Source organism: Megascapheus bottae, chromosome X (genome assembly GCF_031878675.1).
Source record: "Megascapheus bottae isolate mThoBot1 chromosome X, mThoBot2.hap1, whole genome shotgun sequence".
Taxonomy (NCBI): Eukaryota; Metazoa; Chordata; class Mammalia; order Rodentia; family Geomyidae; genus Megascapheus; species Megascapheus bottae.
In genome coordinates this window covers 69008149-69032165 of record NC_143547.1, presented here as the reverse complement: position 1 = coordinate 69032165, position 24017 = coordinate 69008149, and the positions used below count along the sequence as shown (strand labels likewise).

Below are 24017 nucleotides of genomic sequence, written 5' to 3'. Positions count from 1 at the left end.
ATGCATAAGTTACTGTATTGTATTTTGATATCTTTATACATTGTAAATTAGCAAATTAAGATAATTAACATACTTTAAAATATTTTCATGTTCATTGACTCTCATTAGAGGGCTTGTGTTATGCATACTTTTCTCCTGGTATGCCCATCAAATCCTTAAATACTAAGGCAAACTCTTAAGACCAACTGAAGGAAACTGTTCCTTTGGTGGCACTTAATTCTAACACTTTCTCAGGGGGTTGAAGGTTCTGCCAGAGCCTGCTGTCTCTAAGTGCTTCCCTAAAGCTCAACGAGTTTATATTTCTCCTTAATGTCTTAAATTCCCTCCATCACTCCCACCCTTCTTCAAAAACGTTAAAGCTGGCCGGGCAAGAGTAGCTCTCGCCTGTCACCCTATCTAGTCAGGAGGCTGAGATCTGAGGATCTTGTTTCAAAGCCAGCCTGGGCACGAAAGTCCATGAGACTCTTATCTCCAATTAACTACTAGAAAACTGGAAGTGGTACTGTGGCTCAAGGGGTAGGGCAGTAGCCTTGAGCTGAAAAACTTAGGGACAGTGCCCAGGCCCAGAGTTCATGTCCCACAACCAAAAAAAAAAATCTATTGATAGATAATCATCTATTTTTTGGCGAATACTCTTCCAGTTTCTGGAGATCAGCAATAAACAAAATATACAAATTTCTATGCTGTTGTGGGGTTTATATGCCAGTGTAGAGTGACAGACCCTAAACAAATAACTATATATGTATATATATTTCAAATATTAATAAGTGCTATGGAGAGGAATAAAACAGTGGCATAGGAATAATCGCATGGGGTTGGCATGGAGAGTTGAAATTTTGAGGCTTAATTTTTAGAAGAATCTTAGGTTCATAACAAACTTTGAGTGCAAGGTACAGAGATTTCCCATATGCTTCCTGGTCTCCACACATGCTTGGCCTCCTCTATTATCAATGTGCTCCCATGGAGTGGTACATTTGTTACAATTGAACCTACAGTGACACATCATTATCACACATAGTCCACAAAATACACGAGGGTTCTGTCTTACTGCTGAACATTCTATGAGTTTTCACAAAGGTATAATGATAGATACCCTCTATTGTAGTGTTATGGAGTCCTTTTAGAGTTATAAAATAAAAACTCTGTGCTGTACCTATTCAGCTTCCCCCCCAACATCAGGCAGCAATCATTGTTTTTTGTCTCTATGTTTTTTCTTTCCATATAACACATAAACTTAGTCAAACACTATGAAGTCTTCTCAGATGACTTCTTTGACTGAGCAATATGCAGTAAGGTCCTCCATGTCTTTTAATGACTTGATAGCCAATTTATTTTAAATCTATTTAAACATTGACCTTAATAATAATGGTAATAATAATGAGATAATTTTTTTTAGATTGGCAGGTTTTTTTTAAATCCACTCCACCTGCTAAAGGGTCTCTTGATTGCTAAGACTTTTTAAGACATATTAAGACAATTATAGAAAAAAATTGTAAACATTGATATTCAGGTGATTGTGCAGTTATATTCTTGATACTTTTCAGTAAATGACAAAGGAAATTATTTATAAATTATGAGAAATTTCTATATCACCTTCCAAAGTGGTTGGATGACAAGTGAACAACCCTGGATTTCAGTCCTTTTAACACGTATATACTAATAATTCATTGTGAATCATTTCAGATGCTTATTTTGACATCTTCATTTCTCCTTTCATGAGGAGTCTACTAAGGCCTTTGACCCATGAGAACTACTATTTTTTGCCAGTCCTGGGACTTGAACTCAGGGCCTGAGTTCTGTCTGTCCTTGGGATTTCTCAAGGCTAGAGCTCTACCACTTGAGCCAGCTTTTTCTGTGTATGTGGTACTGAGGAATCATACCTGGGTCTTCATGCATGCTAGGCAAGTACTCTACCATTAGGCCAAACTCCCTACCCTGAAAACTACTATTTTGAATAGGATGGTAAAGGTAGGCTACAGTGGTAGGGTATCATTTAAGGAGTATAGGAGGAGATGGAAAGGTCCATATGGATAATTGAGGAAAGGCATCCTATGAAAAGAGGACAGAAAAGACTCTCAGATAGGATTGTGTCTAGTTTATTGAGAGAATAGCAAGGTGGTCAGCATGATTTTTACCTGTGTTAATGAAGGGGACAATAATGGAATGCCTGAGATGTAAGCAAAGAAGTATGATGATATATGATCATAGGAAATTGGCTCTTACTATGAGTGATATAAGAATCCAAAGAAATACATTTATTTGTTTATCTGAAATAGGAAAGGGAAGGGTGGAAAACAAGATAATTGGGAGGGGAGGGAAATAGGGACAAAAACATGAATGTAACTATAACCCCTCTATACATTACCTCAACAATAAAAAATAAAATGAAAAATAAAACAAGCCAATGGACAATTTTGAAGCAGAGGTAACACAATGATATATATATTAAAAGCCACTCAATGGCTACCTTGAAGTAGACAGTAGGACGGAAAAGGGCAGAAGCAGCTATCCAACCAAGAGAAGATGGTGCCTCAGGTTAGAGTAGTAGCTAGTGGATCTATTCATTTAAGTTAAATTCTTTCATAAGAATTTAATTACCAAAGTAGAGCTGTGGCTCAAGTGGTAGAACACTATCCTTGAGCTGAAGAGCTCAGGGATAAGGCTCAGGCCCAGAGTTCAACGTCCAGAATCGACAAGAAAATAATTTAATTACCATAAAAGGGAAATTGTAGGATAGGGTCAGAATAAGATTATCAAAGAAGTCTGATGTTCATAGAATTCCTTGCCAGAATGTAGGACGGCATTTTGAAACATGTTTTAAAAGCAGGGGGAGAGGAATCCTTGCAGGGCCATCTGGGTGTGTTGTGACCTACTAGAGAGTTTTTTAACTGAAACATAAGTGGCAAATATCGGTTCCTCAGGTGCAATTCCACATTTATTAAAACTGAATTGGTGAGGTTTAGAACCTTGATTATAAAGATTTTTTTTTACTACTCCCAGGCAGTAATGTGTCCATAAAGGCTGAGTCATTGACCTATAAGACATGCCTGGCTGACTCAAAGGAACTTAGGCTCAATGGTTTCCCTCATTCGTCATAATCAGTAGAAACCTTGGGCTCTACTAGCAGAGATTTGCAGTAGAGCAAAACCTTGATACGTAAGGACATATAATGTGAAGCTAATTGAAAGGACCTCCAGGATAGTGAAACAAAAGCCATATAATGAATGATTGTTGTCCTTAATGTACTATGTTGTCTCTCATCTCCTTTGCTGTCCCTTGGTTATCTCATATTGGTATAGCATCTCACTTTGTTATCTGATTTATTGAATTTATTTGTATTTGGATATTTGAAATTTGATAGGGAAGAGGGGAAAACCAAGACGGGTGGGGGGTGTGGGGGGGGAGGGATACGGGTACCAAGACATGTGAAAGGGTATCAATGTATGTGAATTAATGCACCTTCTATCTGGCAAATATCATGTAACCCTTTTACTAATTACAATAAAAAAAAAGACATGCCTGGCTTTGTCACTCAACTTGGAAAGACCTCAAGATAGGTTCAGGACCAGAATATTGTAGATTTAGTTGATCCAGTGTCTGGATCATGTTATACAAAATCTCAAACTATTCCCATAGTTTAAGAACTTCTAAATCCCTCTCTAATTGCTATATCACTGTCCCAGTTAGTTCCTTGCCTTCCAATAAAGTCCGCTTTTCCACCTAATTTTAAACCAAAACAAAAGCTGTCTCTATTATTCATCTCTCCTGTGGTTCTATCTTATATATGTATCAAAGCAGCTTCCTCTAGGAAACGTTGATCATAACATGTACAACAGAACGCTTACCTTTACCCTAATCTATAAGCATCCAAAATCAAAACTTGAAAGATATGTCAGTGGTGCTTTACTATTGGGAAAGCAGTCTTCAACAGTTGTTTCCAACACTATGTTACACATTAGAATCATTAGAAAAACTACCTAAACGTGGTTAGGCTTAAGTCTCTGCCCTCAACAATTAAGTCAGAATGTACAGTGATGGAGACTAGAGGTCATCATTTGAAAAAACACCACACCTTTATCTAATGTATAGCCATAGTTGAAAATAAACTGTCACTTATGATTTTAATATTAGTCCTCTACATTTTGCTTTAAAATCTACATTCTAAAGTTTATCCAGAGGTACAAAATGAAAATATCATATTCTATGAATCTATAGCCTTAATAATATTAACAAGCCATAATGTAACAAGGATCGAGCCGGTGAAGCAACAGCAAAGGATAACAGCAATAATGGGTTAATTCTCATTGGTACAATGGTAAAAATACTATGAAAACTAAAAGTATGATTGCTTTCTGTTATTATCAAGTGCCACCATTTATATGCAATATTAATTGTAAAATCTCTGTCGCAAGACAGATTGTTCCTCTTGTCCAACCCTCTTACTATCCATCTGCTACCAAATAATCATTTCCTAATCAGGTGACGGAAGTGACGGTTGTGATCTATTTGTCTCAAGTGTGATTCTGCAATAGACAATTTAAAAACTGACATCTCTAAAACAAAACATCTCTGCATTAAAATAAGTTCTTGATTTGTTAACGCAATTTAGTGGAGAGAAAGCACTGTTTTACTGCACTAGTTCTGCATAATAAAGCCCCTCGTTTTGCAAGAAAGTACTATGAATGAGTAAAAGCTCATCACAGATGATTAAATATATGTCTATCTCACTTTGTATACTTGAGGCAGTAGCTACAATGAAGTGACACACGGCATCCATTTGCCTCTCTACCTTCAATACTAGGTGACAAACCATTTCAGGATTCTGGACCAACATTCAGAAAATCTAAAGAAGGAAGGAATGTTTTCATACTAATTTTGACCACTGTTACACACCAAAACCCAAATCTGGAAGCCTTGGGTCCTGTTGCAGCAATACTCCAGTGTACAAAAATGATTGTGACTATCAAAAAATATGAGAAGCAGTTGTACTGATAGGGTGGATTCTTCTTTTGTGGGCTATAGATAGATAGGCTTTTCCAGCCAACTTTAAAATTCTAGCTACAACCCCCTCACTAGGGTCACTCATCTCCTTCCTGAATGTAGCAGAGTTAGCAGTATCTTGGGATGAACCAGCTTGACAGTATTGATTGGAGAGTTCTCAATGGAATATTAGACTACAGATCACTTCTCTAGATAATTTTGTGAGCACCTAATTTCCTGTATTTAAGCATTTTTTACTTAAAATTTATGAACTGAGTCTGTCTGTTCCATGTATATAAATAATAACTGATGTCATGTTTACTGCCATTTAATCATTCAACAAATATTTGTTATATAACTATTACATTGAAAAAGACAATTAAAATTCTTTATGTAGAACTTATATTCAGGCTGAAGAATATAGACTATATATGCATATATACTATAGACACATATATGTATGTGATATACACATATATATGTATATATATTGTTGTTGTTGTTGTTGTTGTTGTTGTTATTGTTGTTATTGTGCCTGTACTGGGGCTTAAACTCAGGTCCTGGACACTGTCCTTCAGCTTTTTTCTGCTCAAACCTTGAGCTGTACCACTTGAGTCATGCTTCCACTTCTGGGTATTTGATTTAGCTCATGGACATTCCTACATTGTAAGTTTCTGTTGTTTTCATATCACTTTAGTTTAAGATATTTTGGGGTTTTTTTTCTTTTTTAATTTCAGTATAAAGATTTATTTTTCTTCCAGAGTGAGGTTAAGTAATAGGTTAAATAATACATTACTTCATAAAAGTAAACATATTTTATGTTTAGGTTAATTGACACTATCCTAAAAGTAGAAAAGTCTTTTTTTACATTTTTATTGTAATGTATAGAAGGGTTACACTTATATGCACCAGATAATAGGTTCATTACTTCTCACATATTGATACCCCTTCTCATGTTTTGTCCCCATTTCCCTCCCTCTACCCCCTTCCAATCATCTTGTTTCCCCTCCCTTCGCTTTCCTATTTCAAATAAACAAATAAATGTATATACAATATGCCAGGTAACAAAGTCAGATACAGTAACAATATGAGATTAACCAAAGAGCAAGAAAAGAGAAGCCTTTTTAAAAAGGAAAGAAATAAAAAACAACAAAAACAGGAAATAGACACTCTTCAGTTGCTCTTGTGGTTTTTATATCATTTGTAACTTTGTTTCGGGGAGGGTAAGGGAGAGCACATAAAGGGTGGGTCAAGGATAACCAAATACAACAATAATACTCACCATACACTATGCAGAAAATAACTTGAAAATCTTATGGGTGGGAAGGAGAGGGAAAGACTTGAAAGAGCAATGGAAAAAAAAGAATTGTACCAATTATACCTGATCCATGTAACTGTAACCTGTCTGTATATAACTACACCAAAACAATCCTAACATAAAAAGAAAAGCTTTTTAACTAATAATAAATTGTATTTAAAATAGGGTGTTTTCTCTGAAGTATATTGATTTATTCTTAAATGCTTGCTTTTCTTCATGTATCATCCAAACTTTCAGACAATGTAGAATCTCCTAAAATATAATGCCTATTTTAAATCATAAAAATAATAGCTAAGATCAAAAATCAAAATTTCCCCATTCGATAAAATACCAATTCGAAATTACTAAAAGTAAAGGAACTGAATGTATGCAATTTGGTAGTATTAAAAATCTGGAATATACATATATATTTTTATAAATACTTAAAAGTCACTCTAACATCTCAGGTGGAAAATTTGAAAATTACTCAAGCACTTTAATCCCTAGTTTTCATACTTCTATCTCTATCCCTACCTGTTTTTAATCTTAAATGTCCATCTAGCATTTTCATTTTGTGTAAATTTCCTTACTTGTATCTGAACACAAAACACTGACAACAATAATTCAACCTGCAGCTTGCTGCCTAAGTATGACGCAGGCTAAAATGAAAACACTCAGTGGTCCTTACTGATCTTTTCAGATTGCTACTGAGAATCCGTAATTGTTTCAGAATTTGCTGATGTAAATTCTGAAAAAAATCAATAGATTTATGCCAACAAATGTTGAAGAATAAGTTGATTGATAATTGTTCTATTTATTTCAGTCAAGGCAATGGAAAACATGAAAGTCTTTTCATCATAGAAGTTAACATAGATGTGAATTTCCTTCTCTTTTTTCTTTCTCACATTTCTGGAAGATGCACTTCCATGTCTTCTTCCTAGTGATACAATCTGAATGGCTGTTACTCTGAGAGACTCTTTACAGCTTCCTCATCTTCTTTTGCTATAGAATTTATCTTCTCCCTCATAACTCTCTCTTCACCTCTTCTTAGCCCCATGCTTATTACTATTGAAAGCCACATCTTCTCAGAGCTAGAATGCTATTCAGAAGGATCTGACACCAGAAGACTTAGGGATCAGGTAGTTATTCATGAGATCACACAAGATCTGAATAAGTTTATGATCCCTTCTCAAGTCAAATCTTAGTCAATGTACAGATCAAGAGCCTGCTGAAGAAAGATCATATAATACCACTGAAAGTCCTTTCTGTGCATCTTTCTCCCCAAAATTGCCAAAAAAGAATCTTCTGATATTCATCAGAATCACTATATACTAGGAAAAGAGAAATACCTATAATCTTTAGAAATTACTAGATTCTTGCTGTAAGTTATAATAAACTCTGGGGATCCACAGGGCTTTGTGTTCTACTAGCAAATCCAAAGACTTAAAGGCATCAGGTGAAAAAATAAAATGTTGGCCATCTCACTTCTGAGCTATTGAGTCACAAACCAATCCTGTGGTTATCTCCCCACTTTCATATGACACATGTTGGAATTGTTACTTCCCACATGACAGAATCACTTCATTGACTTACTAATCTAAAAAGCAAGGCTATTATGGACAAAAGGAAATGAAACCCTGTGGATTTTCCCTACTAAAATAGCAAGCCAAAAGAAGGCAGCATTCCTGGGAGAAGCACAGTATAGTGACACTCTCAAAGATGTGTTCAGGATTGTGATTCTCATCACATTCCATGTAAGTGGTGTATTTTGCCTTTGCTGAAGAGTCAAGTCTTAGAAACTGACAGTGAATTATCTTCAGTTTAATCAGTGAGAGACTCCAATTTACAGCTGCTGTTCTAGATGTAGTCTTTTAAAGAGATTGGAGCAAATCAATGCAGTTCCCAGCACCTGGTATGCAGTTATCAATCTGGAAGATGCATTTTCATCCCTGAAACACTAAGTAGAAAAGACCCAAAGCAATTTTCATTAACCTAACAGGAACCATTTTTGCATATTCACTTTACTTTCAGGGACACATCAATTATCTGTCATAATTTAGTGCACTGGGACTTTGAGCATTGTGCAGGACATTGAAGTAGTCTACAGTACTGGTAACAACATGTTGATAGGACACTGTGAGCTTTCAAAGTCCACCTGCCTTTCGGGGAAGAAGATAAAACCCATGAAACTCTGGTACCTGCTACTTTGATTAACTTTCTGGAATTTCATGAGCCTGAGACATACTGAATTAAACCTGTATTTGAAAGAGTTGCTTGATTTAGCATATTAGCAAGTTTCCCATTATGGTTAGACTATAGGACAAGCAGCTCAGTCATTTAGTCCTATGGCCAAATCATTCAATGAAAAGTTAAAAATGCTTAGAAACAAATGTAAAAAAATGCTGTATAACAAAATTCTTGGGCATAATAAAAGCAGTGTTTTGAAGGAAATTTCTGGTATTAAATATAATAAAGGCAGCAAAAATTTGTCATAAAAGTTTATGAAAAAATATCCAACAGACAAAGCTAAAGAAATAAATATAATACTGTAAATTGATGAAGCAGTAAAAAGATACCAAACTATATGTTTTTATTTAGCAAAAAAAGAAATAAAGAAAAAGAAAACATAGACAAATTTCTGATGACTTCAAATATTTCAGTAAGTGGTCAAAATTTTCCTGCAAAGGAAACACTAGGCCAAGACTACTTTACAGATGAATTCTACCAAAATTTCAATAAAGAGATAATTCCAATGTTATCTGTCATAATAGACTAAAGGTATATTAAACAACCTATTTTTCAAGGCAAGTCAGTATACCTTGATTCCAGGACTAAACTGTGAGGAAATAAAATTACAAACTCATTTAACTCAGCATTACAGATGGAAAATTCCTTACAAATCAATGTCGAGTATTTACAAACTATGACATATCATAAGGAAATTGATTTAGCCTAGGTATAAAGGGATGCATTGGAATATTTGTAAATGTAATTTGCCATGCCAACAAATTAATACTAATAATATGGACATTTAGAAAATAATGTCTATCATCAGCTGAAAACATATTTTGGACAAAAAGAATATTCTTCTTTAAAAAAGGAATATTTCTTAACTTAATTAAAAAACTGTAAAATAATACAAGAGTTATCTTTTTTATTTTATTGTCTAGGTAATGTATAGAGGATTACAGTTACATTCTTCAGGCAGTGGGTGCATTACTTCTCACACATTGATACACCTTCTCATGTTTTTGTCCCCATTTCCCTCCCCCCACCCCCTCCCAATCATCTTGTTTTCTTCAACAACACATAAACAATGCAAAATTCTCTTTAAATTCAAGAATCAAACCACAAAGCCCATTATTGTGACTTTTATTCAATATTAAACATGAAGGCCAATGTAGTGGAATAAGGTAAAGATGCCAAAGTCATATGTGGTAATGCAAGTGTCTAATAATACCAGGTACTTGGGAGACAGATCAAGGTTCAAGGTTAGCTAGAGAAAGAAGTTACCAAGGCCCTATTTGAAAAGCAAATCAGGTGTGGTAGCACTCACCTATGGGAATACAACTATGAAGTTCACAATCAAAGACCCAACTGGGTAAAAACCTCAAGACTCTACCTAAAAAAAGAAAACTAAAACCAAAAGAGCCAGAGTGGCATAGTCTTTCCTATGAAGCAAATAGTGGACTTCAATCCCTAGCTAAAAATTGTTACTGTAAAGGCAATGTACAGAGAGGTTACAGTTACATAAGTCAGACCATGAGTGCATTTATTTTTAATAATTTTCTCCCACATTTTCCTTCCTTCTCACCCCAACACATTGTATAGTTCATTCCCAACATAGTGTCTAGTGAGTAATCCTGCTGCATTTGTTCACCCTTTGTCCAACAATTTCTGTGCTCTGGCTTATCCTCCTCAAAACAGACAAACTTACATACAAGACAAAAGATATAGAAAACAACAACAGCATCAAAGAAGATGGGGGAAAAACAGATTAACTGAAAACTTCTTTCTATTTCTTAGAATTCATTTAAATGAACATCATTTTATATAATCATATGCACATAGCTATTGAACTTTTGTGATCTTCTGCTAAAAATATTCTCCTTTTTTCCCCTTCCCCTTCCCTCTTTCAATATACCAGGTAACAAAGTCAGATATAGTAACTACATGAGATAAACCATAAGGGTAAAAAATAGAGAAAAGTGATCACATAGTATATTAAGAACAACAATCACAAATATAAACCTCTTGATTGACAGTGGGTCAAGGGAGGGAAATGAGGACAAAAACGAGAAGAGGTATCAATTTTCAAGAATTAATGCACCTACTATCTGACAAATGTCACTCTAACCCCTCTATACATTACCCCAACAGTAAAATACAATAAACATATAAAAATGATTACATAGGCTTCTTTAAAAAAGGATATCCTTCTTTGGTTTCACTGTGTAAATGTCTATTGGAATCCTGTGTATTTATCATGTCCAATTAATCAATACCCAAAGGGCTATGGTCAGAGCCCATAATGATAAACCATTTGTCCTTGATGTACAAGGTTTACATTATAGTATTCACTTCTGCAGTAATAATTATAATGATAATAATAATGATAAAGATTCCCAAAAGAAATGAAATGGTGGTTGCTATAGATTATTTGTATATAATGTGATCATTTATACAGACAATATGTATAAAAATTTGACATCAGTAGTGATTTGTAAATCAGTACAAACCAATGCTTTCATGCAATACCAATTTACCCACGTGTTAGTAACTAAAAAGTAGAAATTATGGCAGTTTGTGATGGTAAGAGTGTGACTTACACATCACTTCTGAGATAAAAATTTCTGCAACCTGTTTATAAAAAGCTCAATATTATCTCCTAAATTTGAAAATTGACATAACCTATGGATATGCCATTCCACTCCCACATATATACCCAGAGTAAATTTCTACAGGTGTAACTGAAAATACAAACAAGTACATTCATAGCAGTACTACTCACAACACAAAAACCTAGGAAATTACTCAAGTGAAAGGGCTGATTAATGAGAGAATAAATAAGCTTTAATATAGATGCTGTGGTTTGATTAATACAAACCCATCAAAATGAATGAGCTATAACAACATACCAAAATACCTATGACTTCTGGCAAAATAATGTTAAGTAAAAATCAAAATGAACCCCACATAGTGAATGCTTCACAGCATCCATCCAATAAAGTAGAACACGGCTAAAATTTAAAGTATATTTCAGGAATATATTTTCATGCATTCCAACTATAAAAATCAGACAAAAGGAAACATTGAGAGAAGAAATAAATTGGACAACATATACACTAGACATGAAAATATGTTCCTGAAGTCTACAAAAAAGTAAAATTAATGAATGACTACAGAAACCCAGTATCAGTAGGACCATAAAGAACCTGTGCTCCTCAAGAAAAGCTTTAGGCTTCCTTGTAAAGGTCCCTGGTCTCCAAAATTGTTGGATGGTTGGTAGCAAAAAAAGATAATAAAGGGAAGAGGGAAAACAAGATGACTGGGAGGGTTGGGGAGGGAAAAAGGGACAAAATATGAGAAGGGGTATCAAGGTCCGAAAAGTCATGTACCCACTACCTGATGAATGTAACTGTAACCCCTTTATACATTATCCAGACAATAAAATACAATAAACTAAAATAATAAACAATAGAGCAATTTCTAAATTCTCACAAGGACATAGTCATGTAACCAGTTGCCAAATCAAATCTACAAAAGTGTCTATATCTGCTACTTTGTTTAGACACACACACACACACACATGCACACGCACACACACAAAAATATATATGTATATATTCTTTTTCCCTTTGTCTATTTTCTGTAAAACATATTGGTAGTATTGAAGTTTAGACCAGTGTTTAAGTTACAGTGTAATAAAGTATAGATGTAAAAAGCCTTATAAAATGGATGTATATCCTGTAGAGATGGAGTAGGTGGAAGATAACCAAAGCTTATTTTATCAGAAAGGGTTACATGATTTTTAGGCATTACCAGTCATTGTTATTTTTGAAAGAATGAGAAAATAAATTATGTTTCATTGTAAGAAAACATAGTGAATCTAGTGACCTGAATTCACCACTCATTTTTACCACCTTGTAGCCTATCGTCCTATGCTGCCTAGCCTGAGAAAATTAAACTGAAATTTCTTATGCTCCTTTATTCTTGTTTCTGGATGCAAATTAGGTTTCACCAATTAGATGTACTTTCATGAGATTTAGAAGGCAAAAATGATTTGAGTATGATTTTCCTGCAAATGTTGTTACTAGGAAGCAAAATTTTTCGCTATCAGCATTCCAGTGTCCATTTGCATTGCTGGTACTGAGTAGCAATTGTACTTATGATGGGAGATGCACTCCACCATGATGCCCTGGATCCAGAATCATGGTGTGAAACAGTAGCTTTAGTACTTGTGGCTTCCTAATTCCTCAAGCAGAGGCACTGACTATGAGTGCTTGAGTCAACTGGTCCAGAGGGTAGGCTCTGCTTCCTCATCTTCTTCATGTGAGCTGATGGACCATATCTTCTGGTAGCCTGGTTCTGGAGAGTTATTCTCAAATGCATTTCTGAAAGTCTAGGTTAGAATTCACTCTTCTAAGCTCTACCAATATGTTTGAAGTAATAAACCTTGCAATAAATAGCTGTAAAATGAGAACACTTTTTGTTCCTAATAACTGAGTTGAGAATGATACACATGTGCTCTTCAGAAATATTCTCCTTTTTTGTACATGTATTAATTTTTTCAGAATAATTGGTTCCATTCTGATGTTTTCATCCATGCATGTACTGTACTTTCATTATCTTCATCCTCATTCCTCCTTCCATTACCTTCTTCTACCCTTCCTCCTCACTTTCTGATCAACTTCATCTTTTCTAATAGGTCCTATTCTTTCTTTTTTGCCAGTCCTGGGGCTTGAACTCAGGGCTTGGGCACTGTCCTTGAGCTTTGTCAAGGCTAGAGCTCTACCACTTGAGCCACAGCACCACTTCCGGCTTTTTCTGTGTGTGTGGTACCAAGGAGTTGAACCCAGGGCTTTGAGCATGGAGCATGCTAGGCAATACTCTACCACTAGGCCAAATTCCAGGCCCCTATTCTTTCTTTTTTTATGACTGAATATTAAATGTACAAATAATAGGTGTCACTGAGATATCTTCACACATGTATATCATAGCCTTTCCTCATATTCAGTCTCCTATTATCATCTTTTCTCCTTGCTTAAGCTCTTTCCTCTTTCTTAATAGTTTCCCTTCTACTTTCATCTAGATTCTTCATTTCAGAGAAAGCATGCAATGTTTGTCTTTCTGAATCTGACTTACTTTATATAGCAAGATGATCTTCAGTTCCATATATTGTTTCCTGCAAATAATATGTTTAGTCTTCTTTTGAATAATTTTGTAAGTAATCCTTATTTGCATATTGAAAAGCAGTATAAAAGCCAAGCTTAACTTTGATTGAATTTCAGATGTTTGGCTTATAAAATGTTAAATTTAAGTTTCTTTAATTCCCAGCTTATCTGTCAAGCTTTTAAGTATACAAGCAAACATTTTTCCATAAAATAAATACCTAACCACATGACAACAAAAAATCCTGCCCCTAATATGTATGCATTTGTAAATTACTCCAGTCATTTAAATAATCTTTGAAAAAGCAGGAATTTTCCCTGAAACAAATCAAACTAAACTTCATCTAACATCAAATCATACTAATTGCAGGCTTACTCTGAGTTTTTTCATCCTTACCAGAGATCTTTGATCCCCAGAAAATTGTCTCATTGCATTCTAAAGATAAACTAATATTAGACTCCATTTTGGTTTGGTTTCTGTCTCATTTTTATTTGGCGGGATTCTGGTCTTGCTTTTGCTGCTCAGATTTACCTCAAACTCCTGGCTTAAGCAGTCCTCCTACTCCAGGCTTCCATGTGCTCGATGACATCCTTGTGCCATCATGCCTGACAATGTGAAACTATTGTAATGGAGGAAGTGCACATTGGTGTGTCTCCTGCTTCAGAAGGCGCCGTCTTCTAAGGATTTCAGTTTCCTTCTAGATCCGATTGAATTACCATCGAAGTAGCATAAGCAATACAGACAAGGTAAATTCAGTAGTCAATATAGCATTTGTGTGTCGATAAGAAATACTATCCCATTCCATGAAGAGAGTGCTATAATGGCTTCATATAATACTGCTGTAGATAATATTCTAACTTTTAAAAACATCATTTGTTGAAAACTTTTCCGTCCTTCACCATTACATGCTTATGTCATCCATTATCTTGTTTTCTATTAGAACTTTTGAATTTGGATCTCTGTTTTGCCCTTCCTTTACAACCTAGTCTTTTTTTTTGTATTAAAAAGGATGGTCCATGATCTTTTATTAACAGTGAAATCAAAATATAACACTACCTTTTTGACAATCTTTAGCACTTTCTCTATGTAATTAACAGAAAAAAATCTCATATTCTAAGATGGGCCATATGATCCTGGATGGTCAGTTACTTGTCAACTGCCTAGCCTCACTCTGACACTACTTTGCCATTTAAATGTCCTATTCTGGACTTGCTTGAATACCTGAGTCCTTTCTTATCATGGTGCCAGCCAACTCAGCAGTTGTTTCCTCTGCTTAGAACACAATCTTTTACTTTATAACTGATTCTTTTTCACCTTTCAAGGTCTGAAATGTAACTTCCTCAAGAAAGCTTGTTTTGTTTTTGTTTTTGTTTTTGTTTTTGCCAGTCCTGGGGCTAAAATTCAGGGCCCAGGCACTCTCCTTGGGTTTTCTCAAGACTAATAATCTACCACTTAATCCACAGAACCATTTCTAGCTTTTTCTATGTATGTGGTACCAAGGAATCCAACCCAGGGCTTCCTGAATGTTGGGCAAGTACTCTACCACTAGGCCACAGTCCCTGGCCCCAAAGGCGTAATCTTTCTCATAAGGCTCTATGCTCTTTTTTCATGATTCATATGTTTTGTTGATATACTTGTTTGAATTTGCTTTTCATTTCTTTATTCTGCTACTACACAATCCCCATGATGAGAACACAAAACTTGGATAACCTCACATGTATATGTCAGAATGGGGATCTCAGGCTCCACACTCTTAGATAAGCAAGTAGATCTCCAATACTCCAATCTCATGGTATTGCAAGTTGAACAAGGAAGCAGATTATGCTCTTGTTCTTCTGTCAGAGCAATGTCATCGGGGTCTAATGGTGAGCTGAGTCTTCACTCAGTCCAGGTAGAAGTGAAACTGAAGGAGGAAATACAAGTTGGGGCTAGTGAGAATTTTCTTTCCCTTTCCTTTGTGATGGTGAGGCTTGTATCTAGCACAATAAACCAAGATAAGGCAGTACTAATTGGTACTCTACTTCCCACTTCCACTGAAATCAGAAGAATCCAGTGGAAAAGTAAGAATGACCATCTACTGTGCATTAGGAGACTAAATCTGACTTGTTGGGTTGGGCTAGTTGACATTCTATTTCTTCCTTCTACACTGGCCAAATGGAGGTTAAAGTTCAGCTCCCAGCGCTACAGTAATAAAGCACTGTGAGTTAACCTCTTCATCCAGCACTGAAGTGTGGTAGAGCCCAGAAAAGAGGCGATCTAATACTACAACTTGCAGCAATCAGGGCCTCACTTTCACAAGAAAGAATAAGCAGGAACAGGCACCCACCATAGCGTCATTAATGAGTGAGTTTGACATAGCAATGTATGTGTGCCAGGGTGATATCCTGTGGTGCCAAGGGAGAAACTAAAGATACACAACAACCCAATGTTCTTGCTTCACATTAAAAGGAGACTACATGCTAGAAAATTTAAATAGAATCCAGACTCTCATAATGTGAAAACTATCTAGGAGAAAATAGAAATCTGTTCATATCACTAAAAAATATACGGAGGAATGTGCTTCAAAAACTATAAATATTGTAGATTCCATAAAATTATCAGTTAACCCACTAGAAATTAAGAGGACCAATAATAAATGTAAGTAATAAAATGTTATTAGGGCTAAGAATGTGGCTTAGGATTAGACTGCTTGCCGAGCATACATGAAGCCCTGAGTTTGATTCAGATTCCTTAGTACCACATAAACAGAAAAGGTCAGAAGTGGCACTGTGACTCAAGTGGTAGAGTGGTAGATTTGAGCAAAAGAAGCTGAGGGACAGTGCGCCCAAGCCCTAAATTCAAGCCACAGGACTGGCAAAAAAAATGTTATCTATTAAAAGAACTGTAACGGAATTCCATGCACAAGTGCCTGAAAATTTAACAATGCAAAGGAAATGGTCAGCTTGAAAGACACAAAGCATGAAAATTCGCAAAAGTAGATGACATGATTCTGTATTTAAAGAATCCTATAGACGCTACTCCCAAGCTCCTTGAGCTGATTCAAAACTTTGGAAGAGTAGCAGGCTATAAAATCAACCCTCAAAAATCAATTGCCTTCCTTTACGCCAACAATGAGAGGAACGAGGCAATAATCAGGAAAGAAACTCCTTTCACAATAGCCTCAAAGAAAATAAAGTACCTAGGAATTAGCTTAACTAAGAATGTAAAGGACCTTTTTGATGAAAACTTTAAAACCCTAAAAAAGGAAATTAAAGCAGAACTAAGAAAATGGAAAAACCTCCCATGCTCCTGGATTGGAAGATTCAACATTGTGAAAATGACAATCTTGCCAAGAGCTATCTACAAATTCAACGCAATACCCATCAATATCCCAATGTCATTCTTTAAAGAAATAGAAGAGGCAATCCAAAATTTCATATGGAATAATAAAAGACCCTGTATAGCAAAAACACTTCTTAGCAGAAAGAACAGCGCCAGAGGAATTTCAATTCCAAACTTTAGACTCTATTACAGAGCTATAATTCTCAAAACAGCTTGGTACTGGCCCAAGAACAGGCCTGAAGACCGATGGAATAGAACTGAGGACCCAGATATTAAACCACAGACCTATGGCCACCTAATCTTTGACAAGGGAGCCAAAAAAATAGAATGGAAGAAAGACAGCCTCTTCAACAAGTTGTGCTGGCAGAATTGGTTAAGCACCTGCAGAAAACTATAGTTGGATCCTTCTTGTCACCTTGCACTAGAATTAACTCCAAATGGTTCAAAGACCTGGAGGTAAAAGCTGACACACTGAAAACTTTACAGGAAGGAATAGGAGATACACTAGGCCTCCTTGGCACAGGTCGAAACTTTCTTAATAAGGATCAAGAATCACAACAAATCAGAGAAAGGCTGGATAAGTGGGACTGCATTAAACTGCAGAGCTTTTGTATGGCAAAGGACATAGCTAGTAAATTAATTAGGAAACCTACAGAGTGGGAGAAAATCTTCACCAACCAAACAACGGACAAAGGCCTCATATCTAAAATATATCAACAACTCAAAAAATTGAATCACTCCAAAACTAACCTCCAAAGTAACAACCATCCCATTAAAAAATGGGCCAAAGACTTAAAGAGAGTCTTCTCTGAAGAAGAAACAAAAATGGCCTATAGACACATGAAGAAATGCTCAACATCTCTGGTCATAAAAGAAATGCAAATCAAAACAGCTCTAAGATTCCACCTCACGCCAGTTAGAATGGCCAGGATCAGGAAAATTAATAACAACAGATGCTGGAGGGGATGTGGCCAGGAGGGATCACTACTACACTGTTGGTGGGAGTACAAACTCATTCAACCACTATGGAAAGCAGTGTGGCAGTGCCTCAAAAGGCTAAACATAGAACTCCCCTATGACCCAGCAATTCCACTACTTGGCATTTACCCAACCATCCAGAAACTAGGGCATACTAAATCCACTAGCACAACAATGTTCATTGCAGCACTATTCACCATAGCAAAGATATGGAACCAACCTAGATGTCCCTCAGTTGATGAGTGGATCAACAAGTTGTGGTATTTGTACACAATGGAATTCTCTGCTGCTGTCAGAAAGAATGACATCGCCCCATTTGTTAGGAAATGGAAAGACTTAGAAAAAATCATATTAAGTGAAGTAAGCCAGACACAAGGGAACTTAGGCTCAATGGTTTCCCTCATTCATCATAATCAGTAGAAACCTTGGGCTCTACTAGCAGAAATCTGCAATAGAGCAAAATCTTGATACATAAGGACATATAATGTGAAGCTAATTGAAAGGACCTCCAGGATATTGAAACAAAAGCCATATAATGAATGATTGTTGTCCTTAATGTACTATGTTGTCTCTCATCTCCTTTGCTGTCCCTTGGTTATCTCATATTGGTATAGTATCTCACTTTGTTATCTGATATATTGAATTTATTTGTATTTGGATATTTGAAATTTGATAGGGAAGGGGGGAAAACCAAGACGGGTGGGGGGTGTGGGGGAGGAGGGTAATGGGTACCAAGACATGTGAAAGGGTATCAATGTATGTGAATTAATGCACCTTCTATCTGGCAAATATCATGTAACCCTTTTACTAATTACAATAAAAAAAGAAAAGAAAATTCGCAAAAGAAAAAGTAAAAGAGGCACTAGTTGAGATGTGGAATTGGAAGGAAAAGGATGTAAGAAAGTGTAATGGAGGGTGTGAATGCAAAGTACACATATAGATAAAAATATCATAAAGAAACTATTATTCAGTCATCATAAAGAAAAAAGAAATGAACTCATTTGAAGGGAAATAAATGGACCTAGAGATTGTCATAGTAAGCAAAGGAAGCCAGTTTCAGAAGGACAAAGATGACATGTTTTCTCTAATAAAGGGATGCTTGGTCTAAAAAATAAACATGGATGTAAACATACAGGATCAAAAATACATGTGTACATATGTACATACATTTTATATATACATAAAACATGGCTTTAATTATGGGACTGTAATTAATGTTGGTGGGAAAAAGAAAATGTTAGGGAACAATGCTGAAACACATTGTATCTGTGAATGAAGATGGCAAAATGAAACTCATCAAAAGCTACTAAACAACAGGGAGGTGAGGATGAAGAAATTGAGAGTAACAGAACAGGTCAATCTGATTAAAATACTCTATATACATGTGTGAAATACTATGTAGAAATCCCATTGAACAATTAACATTAAAAAACCTGAATTATTGGAATGTAAAACAGGTCCTATTTGGAATATGCATACTAGTGGGATGGGGGAGTGCGAATATAGTCAAAGACTTAATGCATATGTGTGGAAACAAATCAAAGAAGCTGTTGGAATTGGTTTGGGAAGGGGAGAATAAGGTCTAAGGAGAATGAGAGTAAGAGAAGAGTAAGTCTCATCAAGGTACATTAAATATACACATACACACATAAATACACATACATATATGTACATGTATATACATATATATGATATATGGACATGTGAAATGGAATCCTTTTGCACAACTAATTGTGTTAATAAAATGTGAAAATATTTTAAAAGAAGAATCCTACAATTAATACACATGAATATCCAATACATATGGGACATCTAGAAAAAATGAATATACAATGGGACCCATCAGTTTTCAAGATAACATTTTACCTCTAAATACATGTCTCTGATATACTGTTTACTGGCAGTAAAAGAATCAAGTATGGCCAGGCACTGGTGGCTCACACCTGTAATCCTAGCTACTAAGGAGGATGAGATCTCAGGTTCAAGGGTCAAAGCCCAGAAATAGAAACAGAGGAAATACTTCCTAATACCCAAACCACAAATAGACATTATAAAAAGAAGAAAAAGCACAGACCAGTCTCTCTCTTAAATAATCAGAAATCCTATATAAATGAAATGTTGCTCTCAACAAGTTAGATGAAGAGACTGATTTGAAAACTACCTTAGATGTCTTTGCCTGATAAATGCCAGTCCCATGACACATGTATTTTTACACTAGTAATGTAAGCTATGTAAACTGCACTGGAGGGTAGAGCAAGATGGCAGCAGAATAAGTTCACCCAGTGATTGCCTCTCCACAGAATATGTTTAATAGGTGTTCATGCATCCAGCTGATTTGTCAAAAGCTATGGAAAACATGGTGATTGTTTAAGTATAACAAAGAAAAAGATACATTGAATGATAATGTAAGAAAGAAGCTCTTCATGCCGCCCCTTCCCCAACTGCAAGCAATACAGCAGCCTAGAAAGATAACTCCACCTTTAGGAAGGGAAAATTAAGTTCAGGACCTCCAAGTGAAACTCAATACCAGGCTTACCACAGTAAAAACCCATTGCCTGACAAACCCCATGAAACCTACTGCCAGGCAATACCTGTACACAGAGTAGCTGGAACTAGTTGGGCTAGGCAGCTATCAACTCAACTCCTTTTCCTCCAAACTCATCCTGCGGCTTCCACATACTGGGAGCAGAGAACAAAAGCTAGCATGGGAATTCGTCTTGGAACTCAGTGATCAGGCCCTCTTAATGAGATCAAGCACCTGTAGAAAGCAAAGGTTCCAAAAAGAAACCAAAGCTCACAAACATGGAGCGAAAAATTTCACCCCAGTGATAGAGTCAAGCTCCATCAGGCAATATTGCCAAGTTTGCAGTTGGACAGGGGACACACCCAGCCCAGGGACAGTCCAGGCACCAGTGACTGTGAGATTTGGATACAACCAACTAGAGCATTATCTTTGATTACCAAGGGACTGCTTCTACTACCTGATCCCATTGCTTAGTCAACACAGCTATCTATAGGCCAGTGCCCAGAAATGGGACTTTAGAAATGCCTCGAGCTTTTACCAGCTGTGACGACTCCACTCAAGAACATGCCTCTTGCAGAGGATCTTCTTCATCACTCTCCTGAAGAGGAGAAGTAGAAACACAAGAAGCACCTGGTACAGAGCCCTAATTCCTACTACATGGATGTGAAATACCCAGGATGCTATAAAATCACCACGGTCTTTAACCAGGCACAAACAGTAGTTTTCTGTGTTGGTTGCTCCACTATCTTCTGCCAGCCTCCAGGAGGAAAAGTGAGGCTTACAGAAGGTGTTCCTTCAGAAGTAAGCAGCACTAAAAGCACTGTGAACCAAGATGAGTGGCAAACTATCCTAATAAACACATTTTGAATTTAAAAAAAGAAAGAAATGTCTCAACATCATACAGGAAGATCTATACCCTATATGGACGGACTTGTGCTTTGTCCTGAATCACCACCAACTGTGGTGTGGTCTTTGGTGAGCCTTTGAGATTTATGCAGGGCTTGTGGCTATGAGATTCGTACATGAATATATTTAGCATCAGCGTAGTAGTCATGGAACTGCCTTCACTAACACTTCGCCAACCCCAAGAAGGACAGCTTTAAAGCAACATCCCATTCTCTGATATAGTACAAGTCAATACGCATAGGAATTTACTCTGAAACATATTGCCAGGATGGTGAAACTTAACTCGGTACATCTTAATGACGCCCATCCTCAGCTGTACCTCTGGAACCACTCCAGTGCCAAGGTAAGAGTCACAACAGCACTGCAGAGAAGTCTTAGGCCACAAGGACACCTCAGCAATAGGTAGTCCATAGGATCTTGGTACTAACCCAGTGTCATGCTGATCTCAGGGGAGGTATATACTCAACTTATGACTCTCTAGTAAGTTCTGTAGCCCAGATGTGATTGAGGAAGCTGCATAGGTGTGGGAATCCATCATCAGTGTTTATTCAGAGCCAGGAAGAGCCCTGCAATGCATGATTACAGGCAATAATGGAGAAAAGGGATTTAGGCCAAGGTCAGAAACCAGACATTGGCCTGTGATTATAAACTATCTTAAGTACTCCTTGAATTCATTTTGAACAATACTCCAAATGTAGACAAGGCCAATCTGGGCTTGCTTCACTACCAAGTGCTGAAAGCATGATAATGTACTAATACCAGACTCCCAACCAATGTTCACCTGAGTACCATCCAGTACTGGAACCATGGAACTGACTTCAGGATCAGTGAAAAGGAGAAGCTTGCTTACATTTCCTGGAAAGACAGGAACAAGCACATCCAAGTTAGAAGACTGAATGAAATACAGACTCCAATACCCACACGACATTGTACACCAAAAGCACAAGGTGTTCAGGAACCCATGATATTACCTATTGGGGAAAATAAGACACTGAAACATGACAATACACTAACCAGCATGAAGAACTCTTTGATGGCAAATTCAAAATAGCAGTTTTGAGGAAACCAAATGAACTTCAAGAGAAGAGAGGAACTTTTCAGTACTTTATACCAAAAAAACAACATATTTGAGAGATATTGTTCAAAATAAAACATAAATCCTTACAATGAAAATTAAAGTCACAAAAAGTATAAATGTAAATAATAGCAGGATAGATCAAACAGAAGAAACTAAAAAATAAAATAAAAACATTTTCGTAGTTGCCAAAGGCTGAAAAAAGTAGTGGATAAGGAATGAATAGAAGGTAAACAATGGGTACTACAATGACATTTAGATAGAAGAAAGAAGGGCTAATGTGCCGTTGCAGCACGGGGTGACTGAGAACAATAAATTTCAAAAAGCTAGACACTGAGTTCCAATTGTTTTTACCATGTTAAATTATTTCTGCAAGGCAAATATATTTGACCTGATACATTACAAGATGTATACACGTATCAAAGCATTATATACTTCCATTTATTTATCATATTTAGTGTGTTAGCTACACATAAATGTGATTAATAAAATTAATGTACACTTCTGATTTTTTTAGGAAAGGATATTTTCAAATGACTAATACTTGCTTATTGAAGGTACCCCAAGATTGCATTTAATGCCTGACATTAGGTACCATATTTTAAGCACCATATTTTAGTACCATATTTTAAGCAAGGATGTCTATTATTGCAACAAGCACTTGAAGAAAAACAGTGTCTACATCTGTTCTTCTTGACCCTGGACATCTGAAAAAGCCACTCAGGAAGCCAGTATCTATAAAACTACCCTTGAGCTCTACAAGCTGGCTCACAGAAATGATTCTGAAACTCCTTATGATTTCATGTTCCATCTTGGGCTCTTGTTCTAAGTGTTAATGTGTTTCTAAACCTTCTAAAGTTTCCTCAGTTTGGAGCCTACGCTTGTCTCTCAGAAAACAACCTTGTGACTCTCAAGTTATGGCTTTTCTAACATCTGATCTCCCTAGGTAACACCCAATAGTACACAAGACTTCCTGTTCCAGACTTCTACTGTAATCTGAGTTACTCATTTAAAAATTGTCAAAGAAGTGAGTAGCAAGGAGGGAAAGGATCACATGTATAATTTCATTTTTTCTTTATATTTTTCCTTCTGAGGAACCAATCCAAGGCCTTATATGTGCTAGGCAAGTGCTCTACCACTAAGTTATATCCCTCTCCCACACTTGTAACTTCTGATTCAAGTCCAGAACCATGATCAATGTAAGATAGAACACATTAATACAATTACAGTATATGTATTACTAATTACCACAACTATTAATCAATTTACTACGTGTCTGGTACTTTTGTAAGGAATCCATTTTTAACTCATTCAATACAAAACCCTGTAAGTACTATTATTATATCCATTTTACACATGAAAAAAGAATCAAAAAGATACTGAAAAATTTGCCCCAAAATTCATGTTTGGAAATGTAAGCTCAAGAATCTTGGTTCTTAAACAGCTTGGTACTGGCACAAGAACAGGCCTGAAGACCAATGGAATAGAAATGAGGACCCAGACATTAACCCAAAGACCTATGGCCACATAATCTTTGACAAGGG

At 36.2% G+C, this 24017-nt stretch overlaps 1 pseudogene; it reads left to right on the top strand.

Annotated features, from left to right (window-relative positions):
* The first annotated feature begins 21041 nt into the window (after positions 1 to 21041).
* On the top strand, positions 21042 to 21307 carry LOC150041284 (small ribosomal subunit protein eS27 pseudogene; annotated as a pseudogene).
* The last annotated feature ends 2710 nt before the right edge of the window (positions 21308 to 24017 follow it).